The sequence below is a fragment of the Thunnus maccoyii genome, chromosome 4 (assembly GCF_910596095.1).
Source record: "Thunnus maccoyii chromosome 4, fThuMac1.1, whole genome shotgun sequence".
In the NCBI taxonomy this organism is placed as follows: domain Eukaryota; kingdom Metazoa; phylum Chordata; class Actinopteri; order Scombriformes; family Scombridae; genus Thunnus; species Thunnus maccoyii.
Window position 1 is genome coordinate 26,914,318 of NC_056536.1, and position 13,718 is coordinate 26,928,035.

General features: G+C 43.1%; 1 protein-coding gene across 2 annotated transcripts in view; it reads left to right on the plus strand.

Moving 5' to 3' along the window:
• Window positions 1-440: 440 nt before the first annotated feature.
• plxna2 (plexin A2) overlaps window positions 441-13,718 on the plus strand; it is a 169,066-nt gene continuing 155,788 nt past the window's right edge. For both annotated transcript variants that reach the window (XM_042409017.1, XM_042409021.1), the window contains exon 1: window positions 441-1,018. The gene's annotated coding sequence lies outside the window, so the exon portion shown is untranslated. The remainder of the gene's footprint in view (window positions 1,019-13,718) is intronic.

The window sequence follows — 13,718 nt, forward strand, 5'->3', positions numbered from 1 at the left end:
TTTGAATCTGTACAATATTGTCCCTTTCTATAGAGACTGAAGGAAGAAATCCAAACTACAAAATATACTTAGTTTCTAATACTTATTATACTTAGTGTGTTAGAAATTTCAGAGTCATTGTCATTGAGAATCCTTTTGGAAATGTGTTTTTTGGCTGGTGGGTGGATGGTGCCAATTGTAATATGGTGTTAGGCCTATGTTAACAACAAAGTGCTAAAAAGTGTTAAAAAGGAAAAAAAAAAGTCTTCTAAAAAAAATCGTCCTACGTGTTGTTGATTTCTTGAATTGTACGTAAATGTTTCTTTAATTTATTTATTATTAATGTGTTTCTTTGGGTGGAAACAGTTAACACCATAATGAGTGTGAGGGGGCTGGGTTTAAACGCGCAGTGTGCCAGTGGCAGCGTACACACAACTACTGTACATTGATGGAGCCGCTAATCTGTGTCAGTCCGGCAGAGCCCCTGTGAGAAAGCCACGCTGCGGGTCTGAACCGACGCTGCGAAATTAAACCGTCGGACTATGGCAAGCCTGGCCACAGCTTGTACATAACCTGCACGTACAGTAGAGCAGCCCGGAGGACGCTGAATCCCGAACTGAAGGAATGTGCCGTTTCATTGACACGGTCTAGTAAAGTAACATTACGAGGTCAGTTCAGTAAAGCCTCTACTGCGAAGTTTAGGCAGTGAATTTGCAATTACTCGCGGTAATGAAGGTTTTTTTTTTACTTGAATGAATGACGCCGCCGCCACCGCCGCTTAACAGGTTACGTAGGCTGAAATAATCAAGAATTGGATGAAGTAGTGGAGGTAGAATTATTCAAGCATCTCCGAAAAAAAGGCAGACTTTGTCCAGATAGAGCATTTGGAAACATTTTTTCTTTTTTTTTTCTTTTTTCTTTTTTTTTTTTTTTTTTTCTTGTTGGTGTGAGAGTCTAGCGCATCAGTTAAAACCCAGAAGACAGCAGCAGCCGCGCTGGAGGGAAAAGGATAACCAGGAGATCCAGTTTAAATGAAGAGGTGAGTGATCAACACGCTCGTTTAGGCTAAATCCGTTTAAATATTACGTTTAAATCCCACACGACTGTCATATGTAGTACAAACAAAAAAAAAAAAAAAAACAGCCACACTGTTCCGTTAAGAGCTCATTTCCGACACTGCGGAGAGACAACTGAAGAGAGACATTTTTCATTTCAGGCTGCAGGCTCTGATAAGGTAGCAGCCCGTTTCAATATTTCATTGTGGCTTTTCCACAACTCTTTGACGCCTAAATGAATGATGAGGTGTGACCATAAAAGGTATGGTTTATGCTTTTGTGCTTGTAAAAATAATTGCATTGGAGCTGTTTTTTTTTTTTTTGCATCTACAGTATGCTTTACTCACAGGTGTTGTCCTGGATTCTGGACATCACCACCGTTTATGCTCTATTCTCATTTATTAGAATTTAGCTGCCTCATAATACACCATTATTATTGAGTTACAACTGGTGCTACAGAGATGCTACTTCCAGTTGTCATCTTTCTTGCTGATGAGCTGCCTCTGGTTTGTGTAAGTGAGATCCTGTTCTACTGTATTTAATGAAGTTAGTTGACCGGCAGAGTTATTTTTAGTGTCTTTATGTCCTAATGCCAGCAATCATCACAGTGCTAGACTGTCTAATGGTTTTGATTTGTTGACCTTGACTGTGAGCTCAGTATTACACAGCCATGTTCACAGTGTCTGCGAGATATATATTTATAGAATACTTCAGGCGGCACATAAACCATTTTAGATGTAATATGCCGACTGGTAGCGGGCTACACACCTGGACCTGTGTGTCACTGCAACAAGTGAACTGTGAGTTTGTAGTCGGGAGTGATTATCATTCTCTCTCCGTTTTTGTGTTCACTAAAAGTGCAAATTAGTTTCACAATGTCACTGATCTAGTTCACATCATCTAAATTCTTTGCATGTACGGTTGTTATCTCCTCTTCTCAAGTGGCGTAACCAAAAAAAAAACCCAAATTGCAACAAAAGAACAACTATCTGATATATTGTTGCCAACTGGCATCAATTTAGGGTTCCAGATTGACTCGAGACCTCATCTGTCCAATTCAGCAGATGCACCTACAAATCTTCATTCTCTGTCACACCGCCAGCGCTCCGGCAAGCACCCATGACAATGACTCTAAAGAAAATAAATGTTGTCTTAAGTAGAAAATTGCCTTACATTTGCATGAAAATAACTTACATCTGCCACGGCTGATGGGTAGCATATTAATCCCTCTGCCCGTGCAATCAAAACCCGCTCCTTCTTGGTGAAATCACGTTTTTTTTGTGCATCTGAAGCGTGACCCACTCACATCATTATTTTAATATCCATCTCAAAGTGAAACTCCCGATTTGACCCCAAAGCAGCCACCAGGGTGGAAATTGCTGCCTTTGGAAGAACAAACCAGCACTCAGCATCAGTTTGATTATCACATGCTGATTATATTCACCTAATTAACTCCAATGTAATGAAAAGAAAAAAAATCACTGACATCTACCGCTGAGCAATCAGCCTCACTGACCAGTTAGCTGTACGGAAGCTGTTATGTGACTCTTTTATACACTTCTATTAGCTCTGCTTTGGCTCAATTTTTTTTTTTTTTTACCATTTATGATCCCACACTCACATTATATGACTCAAGTTTATTGCTGCTAACTTGTTTCTTTGAAGACAAGATCATGCAAGTAAATTGCTGTTAATAATATGTCCAAAGCTGTTGTTGATGGTCCCGGTTTATTCTGAAGACGATGAATCACTCAGTTTGTTCTCTTTCTAAATAATGGAGGATATGAGCAAAGACGTTAAGAATTCTGCTCAATGAATCACTTTCAAGTGATACCTTTGAAGACAGGCCGTCCCAGAAAGCCTTTTGAGAACCACAACATCACACATTCATCCAATCAATAAGGTTAACCTCACCAAGCTGGAGAGAAATTGCTTCGACTGGACAAACTTACATCGAGCTTTGTGGAGTAACGGTTGATGTTTCTTTGCCTCTGCCTCTCCATTTCACCTCTCTGTAGGGGGCTGCAATATTTTTGATTGGATTTACGGCGGAGCTGTGTGGTCAGCAAGGTGTTCTGTACTTAGTATTTCTGATACTGGAGTGATTTGCATAAGTCTGTTTAAGACTAGCACATTTCCCCAGGTGTTGCGCTCTTTAATAGCAGTGTTTTCACCTTGTGCTCACATACAAGATTGATTCATTTTAGTCAGGATTGCGCAGGATTTTTGCCTTCACTGTAAACATTTCATCTTGACTTTTGGAGTATCTGTCTTTGTGTACAGATACGTGACCACTGACTATGAAATGAAATGTTTTTAAGAGGAACTAGTCATCTAAAACGTACCCTCTGGATTGAGTATCTAAAGCATCATTACATTCCATACAAGATTTTCTATCGCCACAGCTACCATCACCACCATCAGCATCTACAGTATGAGTATCTGCGACCGGCTCTGTTGATTGGCACACATGGCTCAAGAGCGTCCTCTGTTGATGAAGAGCAAAGAGCCTAAACGATGAGCTGAGTTAATTATCGGGGCCACAATGCGAGCACACAAGCCTCTCTCCTTCCACTTAAACCGCTCAACAACTGTGATTATATTACTAACAAATTTTTTAACTGCATGATTTGCTACTGAATGAGTTGTTAATGTTTTTTTTTCTGTGTGCTGTGTCACCACCAGCATTCACACAGCACACTGCTTGCTCCTCTTTGGATTCCCCCCTTAAGGCAGCCAGACTCACCACAGTTTAGCTTGAGAGATTTTGACAAGTCGCTACGCATGCAGGCAGAATCCTTGACCTATTTCTTAATGAGTGAATACTGCAAATGCGCTCAGCGGCTGTGTATTCTGAACGAAGCCCATTCCCCCCCCCACCCACCCACCACCACCCCCCCCTCCACCCCCCCCCCTCCACATACAGCAACCCCCACCATCCCAACTGTCTTTTGCCTGCACACACATACACGCATGCAAACACATGCAGATAATGGTGCTTTGTGAGTTCACTGACTCATTCTTCCCCTTGATATACGTCCTCCCTTTCCTATCTGCCGGAGTGTACAAATAGTGAGTGAGTGTTTGTTTTAATGCAATTGGCCTCCAAGTCTTCCCTCACTGTGGGCTGTTTATCTGAACCTCTCAACTGTCCAGCTGTCACAACAGAGATCTCAATCTCCTTGACCCACACACGCTCCGCTCTCTCGGCCTTGTTATATGCGCATGTTTGTCTGGGAATCCGCATTTATGGCGAGAGCGTACGTGTGAGGATTGACGTAAGGGAGATCTGGATCGGTGGTGACATTGATCAAGTGGAGTGTAGCCAGGGAGAACATTTAGTGTGTGAAGGGTCTGGCTTCAGTGAAAAGAAGAAGAAGATCACAACAGCTTCTTTCTCTTCATCCAGGCAGTAGACTGCTCCATTCACATCTCATGTGCTTGCCGTCTCTCTTCCGGATTTACCTGTTTCTGATGTTTCAAGCACTAGATTTAGCAGTAGAAACAGTCTCTCTAGGCGATGATTATTCAAACAAATGTTCGTTTAAGCTGTTGCTGGTTGTAGAGGCAGTACTCTGATATGTTGAGTCAGGAGTGGAGGAAGTTTATCTCACCACATCTGGTATAAGATGTCACTAAACTTTGAGGAAGTGACTCTGATACTGATTCTCAGATATCAGGCTAGAATTGGAAACTGACATTAGAGAGCTTGCACAATGGGTGATGGAAATAGAATTTGCATTAGAAAGCGAAGAAAAGCCAACTTGTTTTCCGACTCTCTTCAGTAAATAGATGAATATTAGATCTCTTTCATGGAGAAGTAGATGGTGTTGTCTAAACTTTGTCCAAAAGTTCTAGCTAACACTGTGTGCCTTTATTAGAATACATTTGATGCATATACATTTTGATGCATCCCAACACTCAGTCTGTCCATCTGCTTTGTGCCAAAGAGTCAAAATCATCAAAAGATGTTCCCCTAATATCATAAACACACAGATACGTATCAGAGATCTTAAGATACAGCGTTACTCTTTGGTAATTCTCACACAATAGCAGATGTTAGAAAACACCACAGGGCTACATTTAATGGTCTAGTCATGCTGCTGTAACCATTTTCATCATCTTGAGTAGTTGTGCGTATAGCCTTCAGTGACTTATTGAATTGTTGAAACCATTTTAAATTGATGACTACAGGCCACAACAATGTTAAGTAGCAGCTTGCCCAGTATGAGCAACACATAGCACAGAGTGCAAAAATCAATGCCACTCCTTTGCATTTCATTTTTCATGATACACAGGGAGACTGTATCTTTTTTTTTATAATGCTGTGAGTACTCGCGGAAAAAAAAGCCACCTTTACTGCTGTGGTGTTCGACTGTGTTTGGACTTTTCTTGTGATAGACCTGTTGAGAAAGTTCATTCCCCAGTCTCAGTCAGGATGCTGGCTGTCTTTTGCCTCCGTGTGTTTGTGTGTATCCACAGCTCCCCCACAGGCTCTAGCTGGTCTCATCAGAGTACCGGCGGGGAATGGTTAACAGTCGTCCCTCTGCCAGGCGCAACCGTGGCCAGTCCAGATCCTGCTCCCTCTATTGATGGCAGCAAGTTAGCAATGAACCCCAGTGTGCACTCTGCTGTCCCAAAGGCTTGCCAGCTTGCTGAAACAAAGCCTTTTGTACGACCGCTGAATCCAGCAGATGGAGAAATGGACAGTAAATGAAAGTAGAGGGAAAGGGGAATAAAGGAATTTAGTGGAGCATGTTTGTGGGTAGGCATTTAGGCTACTCTTTTGGGAAGCCTAACACCCTCACAATGCAATACTGGCAGAACTTAAATGTTCTTTCGTTGACGTGCTGCGAGAGCGGCTTTGGGCCCCTATGTGAGTGGAGAAGGCAGTCTGCTCACGAGGGCTCTCCAGGGCATGGGAAGCCTTTATTAAGATGTTAATGGAACTGCCTTCATGACACATTTCCATGGGACAGGATCCCTCGCCTCTGCCATTCTTTAGTGCCTCAATCTGCCTGCTACAATCATCAGTCTCTCTCGCTCACATGACAACAGCCTGTTTAGGCATTCAGGCCCATCTCCACATTCCCCTGCCCAGGCGCTCTCACTCTTTATCTGATCTCTGCTGTCACAAGCCATCCTATATTTTTGCACGTGTAACAAAATTATGCGATGCCAGCGATAAGGGCAACAATCCTGGCACAGGGACCCGCAGAATAACAAGTCTGGCTGTTTGTTTGTCACTGATCTTCACGCCGGTTGGAAGTCAGACTGTCAACCCAGCAAGCCACAAGGGCTGTTATGATTTTTTTGTTTTTTCCTTTCAAGCACGGTCGACTGGTAGCTTGTTTCCAGAACACTACCTACATTGCTCCCCCTCAGTCGCCTTAGCCCTCAAACTGCTCTCAAAGCTGCCCAGTGCAGCCTGAGCAGCTTATCAAAGCAACAACAACAAAAAGAGAGAGGGGAAGAAAGACCTGGAGCTTTACATACAAATGCCTTGACTTACTTCATTTTCATGAAATGGCCCTGAATGCATTGTCTCTACCGTTTTCTCTTTTCACATCCGTTTGAATATAAGTCAGTTTAGCCTGGCACCATCAATAATCAATTAGCTGGTGTCATGGGAGGATGTGCGTTTTTGTTTGGTGGTAAGTTGACAATAAGTGAGCAACAAAAGGGAGCGGGAGAGAGAGAGGCAGAGTTGGGAGGTGGGTGGTGGGAGGGTGAGGGGGGGGGGGGGTTTGTGTTAGACGCCGAGGGGCAGCTGTCAGGAGCAGATGACAGTGTGTGTGTGTGTGTTTGTGTGTGTGTAATTTGTGCTTGGCTGTGTGTGTTTGTGTCTATTTTAATTTATTTTTGTTTGACTGCATGACACATGTGTCTTGTGTGTGTGTGTGTGTGTGTGTGTGTGTGTGTGTGTGTGTGTGTGTGTGTGTGTGTGTTGGAGATGAGGCACCTGGGTAGGCAGTAAGGGCAACACCATGCTGCGCAGCCCACACTGCCCCCTGGTGATGAGGATGCCCCTGCCTGCTACTGTCGCCATGGTTACTGCAGAAAAGGGGTGCAGACATTGCTTGTCTAGACTCATCATGTGCCATAGGGGAGTCCGGCCAACACCGGCTTTGTCCCTCTACTGTATACACTGCGGCCCAATTACAACTAGGACCACTTTCAGTTCAAAAGAACCTATTATGCCCATTAGGTCTCTCAGGCATTTCAAAGCAAGGTGTAATTTTCTTACAAGATTGACTCATGCTAGTATTTGCCCAAGAATAGTAAAAAATCCAGCGGCTCACTGTATTTACATTAACTTAATTCTCTCTATGCTGGTTTTGAAGGAGTATGTCTTGCTGTCTTATTGTATTAACTTTTCTTACTATGGGGTTGAAGGCAACACATCACTCAGATTCCCTCCCTCCAAGGCTCAGTGACATGTAGGTACCTGCACCCATGCTCTCCCTGCATTGTTACTATTTTGCAGTCAGCCGTAGCCTTATCAGGGTGGATGGTGGATAGCTCCTCTAAGTGTGAGCTTTAACTCATCCTCAACCCTCAGCAGAGAGGAGAAAAGAGAAGAAAAGAAAATGGAAAATAAGGCCTTCCAAATTCATTCCTGAGTGAGATAGCAAGCAGAGGCCCTGTCTGGAAAAGTCCTCCCTCTTTCTACTCTCTCTTGTTTCCTTTCTCTCTTCCTTTTTCTCTCACACACACACACAAACACACACACACACTCACATATCCTCTTGACAAACTTGTCCCACTGTTGTACACCAAAGTAAATTGTGCTAAATTGATGATGAAAGACCTCGAAACTCCCACAACTTCAAAACATAGAATGTGGCGTCTTATTTCCCCGCGACGTTGATAGAAGCATAAAGGCAAAATACTGAATGAGTTGACTGCTGATAGTGGAACAAAAAATATGACTTAAGAACATGGAAGGTCCATGTTTTTGTTTAACTCGAATGCTTAGTCATGTTTTGAAGGTACTGAGAAAGAAGGTTCTTGGATGTTTCATGGAAAAAAGTTTGGTCTAAAGCTACTGCCGCCAGTCCTGTAGCTCCAGACTCTTTACTTTGGCCCAAGGTGATTTATAGTGTCCAGTCCAGGGGAAATTAATTCTCTCCTGGGATAACAGTTATGTTTATGCATGAATACATGACTCTGATTCACATATTGCAGACAGTGGGAGAAAAGGGATGAAAGGTACTTAAAAAAGGGAGGCTACTTGTCATAGAGCCCACACGAAGTCCACGCGGAGGGTGAGTCGTAGCTTTCCTGGCATGCTCAGAGCAAAACTGTTAATAACACTTCATGAATGTAACAGCTTTTGTTGTTGATCTTGACCTCTGCCTGACTTCTACAGTTATAGCTTTGTAAACCATAAGCATAGGGCTTTGTGGAATGTGTGGGATACTGAGGAACAATAAATCCTGTTTTTCTCTCAATGCATTTCAGGCCGGTCTTATCAAACAATATCAACAAAATTGCCATTGTGATTCATGCTGTACAAACTAAATTGAGCTACAGTAACAGTGTGCCTGCCGAATGACTGGTATTTGTTCTTGCCAGCCAAACATTATCAAGATGAATCTATCATAGGGGAAGTTGGATGTTGTTGTTTCACTACTCTTGCTTCCTACTGCCCCTTGCTATCAGAAGGAAACACCGCATGTACTCCGCATGGAACAGCGGGAGCTCGTCCAGACAGACACATTATTCTGCCTCTGTCATAACCAATGAAATGTGAAACATGACAGCGGCGTCTTCATGTAACCTACAGTAGATGCAAAGAAAGTCATTAACATAGAATAAGTGACATGACGTGATGTCACGCCGTGCACAACACATAATCAAAAATCACTACATCTTCACACATCAGTTGCAATGTGGGTCAGTGGCGTTCGTTTCTGTAGTGTTTAAGGAGAATGAATCAGGGTATCTAAGACAATTATTTTGAGTGTGACAGCCGAGCCTTTTGCAGCAGAGGTCTTGAAATCCCTGTGTTGTCCGTGGAGATGTTGATTAAATATGACTGCTCTGAAACAGTTGCCTGCCTAAGGGAGAGGTAGAAGAGAAGGGAGGGAAGTGAGTGGAGAGAGTGAGAAAGGCAGAGGACTGGGCAGGTTTGTACTTGAAAGCAATGAATGAGCATCCTTTCTTGTCTTAATCTGCAACAGTTAGGGATTTACACCATGGAAGCTAATGCTGTTAACCAGTTGATACACACAGAAGGTGCGTTCAAAGGATATTTGACATGTTACTGCCAATACAGCCTTGGTTTTACCAGACAACACCTCGATTTCCTTATTCATCTCTCAGGGAGAACAAGTGTAAAGCTGGGACATAAGAAGATTTTTTTTTCTCTCATTGAGGAAGGCATCTCAGAGCTTGTAGGTACCATGTTTACTATTAAGTATTTTGCACAAGCTTCATCACCTCGCTGCCGCAAGCCCTCCCCCACATTTCTTGTTCAACCTGACAGGGGTGAATAGGTGAGGCGAATTTGCATTTTATTACAAAGCATGTACAATCTTTCAGGCATTATTTCTGTGAACATCATGTTGAATATAAACAAATTTAAATGTATTATTTTTACACATTTAACTACAACTTCACATATCACTGAAGAGGGAGGTTTGATCAATACAATTATGCATTATTAATTTTTTGTCTTTTTAAGGAGTATATTAAATGGTTTGTTTTTTGTTTTTTTTCAACGCCGGTGGTTAACAGTATACAGCGTCATCTCCTCCATGTCCTCCTTCCTCCCGCTCTTCTGCTTCCTGTATCCGTTTTCTTCTGTTTATTTGGGAGGGTGGAGGAGTGGGAAACAGTGAAAGTGAGCTCGGTGCGTGGAGGGGTGCCAGAGGGGACTGGCATGTGCTCGGAAATGTCAGCACATTTTCACATTCACCTGCGTTTTGGGACCTGAACCCCCGTTGCTGCCGTGCATCCTCAGACAAAAAAAAAGAATCGGAAAATAGAATTTAAATTTTTTAAAGAATATTAAATCAGGGAGGGCCTGCCGGGCAATGGTCCCACCAGCCCCTCCCTGTGGTCCTAAGTACACATTAGTGCATTCTTACTCATTTGAGTGGACGCACTTCCTTTTACCACGATTTAAATCCTTCATGGATTCCTTTTGTGCAGACATTGACGAGCCAGATAAAGGACACCTTGCCTCTGTTTATTTTGCCAAGGCTACAGTGTTCATGGGTTGTGTCGTACAAAGCATTAGCTTCAATGGCTTAAGGTTTGAAAAGGTGAAATGCTGTGTGTCTGCCTACCTTGCTCCCTGAGGCTCTTTACATGTACAGTAGCTCTGTTTCAAGGTAAACAACCCCACCTCTCGCTACTCTTTAACGCAACCAATCAGAAAAAGGGAAGTGAAAAAAAGAGAATGTACTGTAGCTCTGTTTCAAGGTAAACAACCCTACCTCTCACTACTCTTTGATGCAACCAATCAGAAAAAGGGAAGTGAAGAAAAGGGAATAAACCGTACACAGTAGAATGAAAGCCAGGCTGATTTTACTGCTGGAGTCATTGTTACATTGTTTTAGTGCTGTTCTTTTATAGCAGCACCAGTGCAACAAAAGGAACCTGTTTCTAATATAATGCAATGTCTGAGCTGCTTGTAACATTTGGCAATAAAGAGTCTTTACAAGGAAAGTCTTTAAATGAAAGGAAATGGAGATGAATTAGTCGCGCAATAACTGCCCTATCTAAAGGGCATTAGCTGCATAGATATGACTTAATTTAACTGAAACGCTGAGCAACACTGAGAAGTGTCATCCAAAAGCTTTCTCTGCACTTGAGGAAGATGCTATCATTGATAATTAATCTGAAAGAAATGGCATGTTGATTAGAGACTGACTTCTGATTCAGATGATGATAAAAATGTACAAATTGGACGCATACGACCAACTTTTTAAAGTGAACGCCTGTAAAAGACAAATGGACATATTGCTCCTGCAGGACCATACATTGACCTCATGACTGTTAAAGGTCAAGGGTCACTCTCGTTGCACAGAGAGAGCTGACTTTAACAAGCATCCAGCATGCCAAGCCAAAACAGAGGAAGAAACAGGGAGGCCTGGGTTTGTAACTTGTGACACTGAGTCAGACAGGAAGAGGAGAGGAAGCTGGAAGGGAGGGACGGAACAGGAAGGCAGAACTGTTTTCATAGAAGTCAAGGGCGCTGTGGGCCAGGCACAGGTATAACTAAGTGTCAGGGTTAGTTGAAGATAAAAGAAAGCTTGAGAATAGCTGACTGACTAGCCCTCTGCTTCGGCGATCTCACAGGATGTGCGGTATGGGCTTGTAGACGATCTAGGTGTGTGTGGAAGTGTAATACTCCAGACTTATGGGAAAACTCTCTCATTGACTCCTAGTCGGTCCCAGCCAGACTGAAACAGCAGTGAACCAACCACCAAGTGTCCTAATTAGCCCACTTCAGCATGTTAGTTTGCCCCAGCTGCTCCTATTTATGTTACTGATGAAATGCTGAATGGGGCTTTTTTTCCCCTTCGTTACATTTTCTCGAGGGTAGCAAATAGTTGATTTTTATCGTTTTTCTCTTTCCTGTTATTGCAGTTTTCTTGCTGGAGTATGATTATATGTTTTGCCCACTGCTGATGCAGCTTATGGTGAGCAGCAGCAGCAGGGTTGTTTTGTTTGGCTAAGACGGCGACTGCCAAGTACCCTACCCCATGTTTTGCCCCCATCTCCCCCAACTCAGAAATGACAGAATGTGGTGATCGAAGGAAATACTCAGGCTGCCCACTGCTGTGTTTATGCTGACTCTTAACATGGGCATCAATTTCATCGTATCCTCTGCCACAGCATACTTATCATCGAGAGGTTTCAGTTACATCTCTCAATTGGATGGAGAGGGGCTGGCTTGCTTGCCGAAGCCTCATTTTAATGCTTCGCTAAACCCGTGGCCCAGTATGATCGCTTTTAAAGCAGTCAAGCCACAGAGTCCCTCCCTCAGCTTCATCATCTATGTGTGCGGTCTAAGGAAAAAGTTAATGCGAGGTAAAAGCCGCCACAGAGGAATTCAGATCGCCTGGGTTTTTGGCATTGGTCATACTGACCAAGCATGGGAATGCTCTTTTATTTGATTTATTTTCAGTTATTATTTCTCTGACTGTCCATGTTCTTTATTGCTCTTTTTTTTTCTTCTGATATCACTCTTTCCCTGTCTAGCCTCTTCGTCGCTCTTTCTCTCGCCTCTCTCTTTTTGACTGTGTCTCTCTCTCTCTGTTGCACTGTACGATCTTGTCCCAACCAGTCTCACTTCCTCAACAATGAAACAGATGCTAATTTTAATCATCTTACTAGCGGAGATTAGTCTTTGATCAAACTTAATACTCAGAAAGCAACTGCTGCATTCAGCTTCAGAGAAGGAGAGAGAAGCTGTACTTGTAAATGTGATCTGGTGACTAATGCAATGCAGGATACTCCACTGGAGAGCTGTTACACTTAAGCCCTTTATACATGTATTTCTCTCGCCCAACATTTTACATGATGTGCAGTCAAAGCATCATAAGAATTACAGTCCATTTCAAACTAGAGCTGGATTTAGACAATTCCTGCTCTGAATGTCAATGTTTTTCCCCCCTCAAGACCCGCTTATGTGCATGCAAGTGTGTGTGATTACATCAGTGACATGCTTTCCAGAGATCCAAGCCTCTATGCTGACTATATCAAGATGTAGCACAAGAAGAATACTGACGGACAGTTGTATAGGGCTCAGTGGCCACATATAAAATATGCTCACCAGTGTCTGTCTAAAGAATATGGATGGCCTGACTACCTCCTTGTTATGTCTACAGCTGAGCAGGGGACAGACTCAGGAGCCTCTGGCCTGTGAAGATGAGTGTGGAGCACTCATTCCCAGGTTCACTGATGTAGTGGACAGGGTGTAGTAGCTCTTCATACAGCTCTGACAGAGTCAGAGCAGATCTGACAGCAAGGAATTTTGTACAGTGTAAGCATCCTACATGTCTGCTTCACTGCAGTTACCACCGTCACCTCTATGTCATTTCAGGCTGCTTGACTTTCCTTGGTTCACCAAAAAGGCCAGAGCCCTAGCCCAGAGTTACTGCAGCTGTAATGACGGGAGAAAAGGAAAAGGGGTGAGGGGAGGTCGAAGCAAGAAAGAAGCACGCTAGGAATATAGTAGTCTGTGGTGTCCAAGGTTTTTCAGTATTGCCTGGCTGTTTAAGGCCACAAAACATAATCCAGAGATGTCTACAGGGCCATCATTTTCTCTTTTCCCTCCTGTCCCCATGACTTTGAACATAATGAGTATTGGACCTCTTTCCCTTCCGAGCATTTGCTGTTTCTCTGTGCTTCATCACAGTGGTGGACAGTAATGCTCGTATAAACACTTCCTCCATCTCTTGCATATTATACAGTACAATAGTCAACCTTCACAGCATTGCTATTACTCTGCCTACACTCTATTTTTCATCATAGACCTTCTAGGTCACCATGACATTCCTTCCTTCCACCTCCCACCTCCCTACTGCTCACCCATTTCACTGTAAGCAGGTGGGGAGCAGTTGTGCCACGTGTAATAAATGTGCTTCACATTATTTCGTGCATGCCTGTATTTCAGGGCACATGCTATATGTCACTGCTGTGAACATGCTTTTTATATATTTTTGC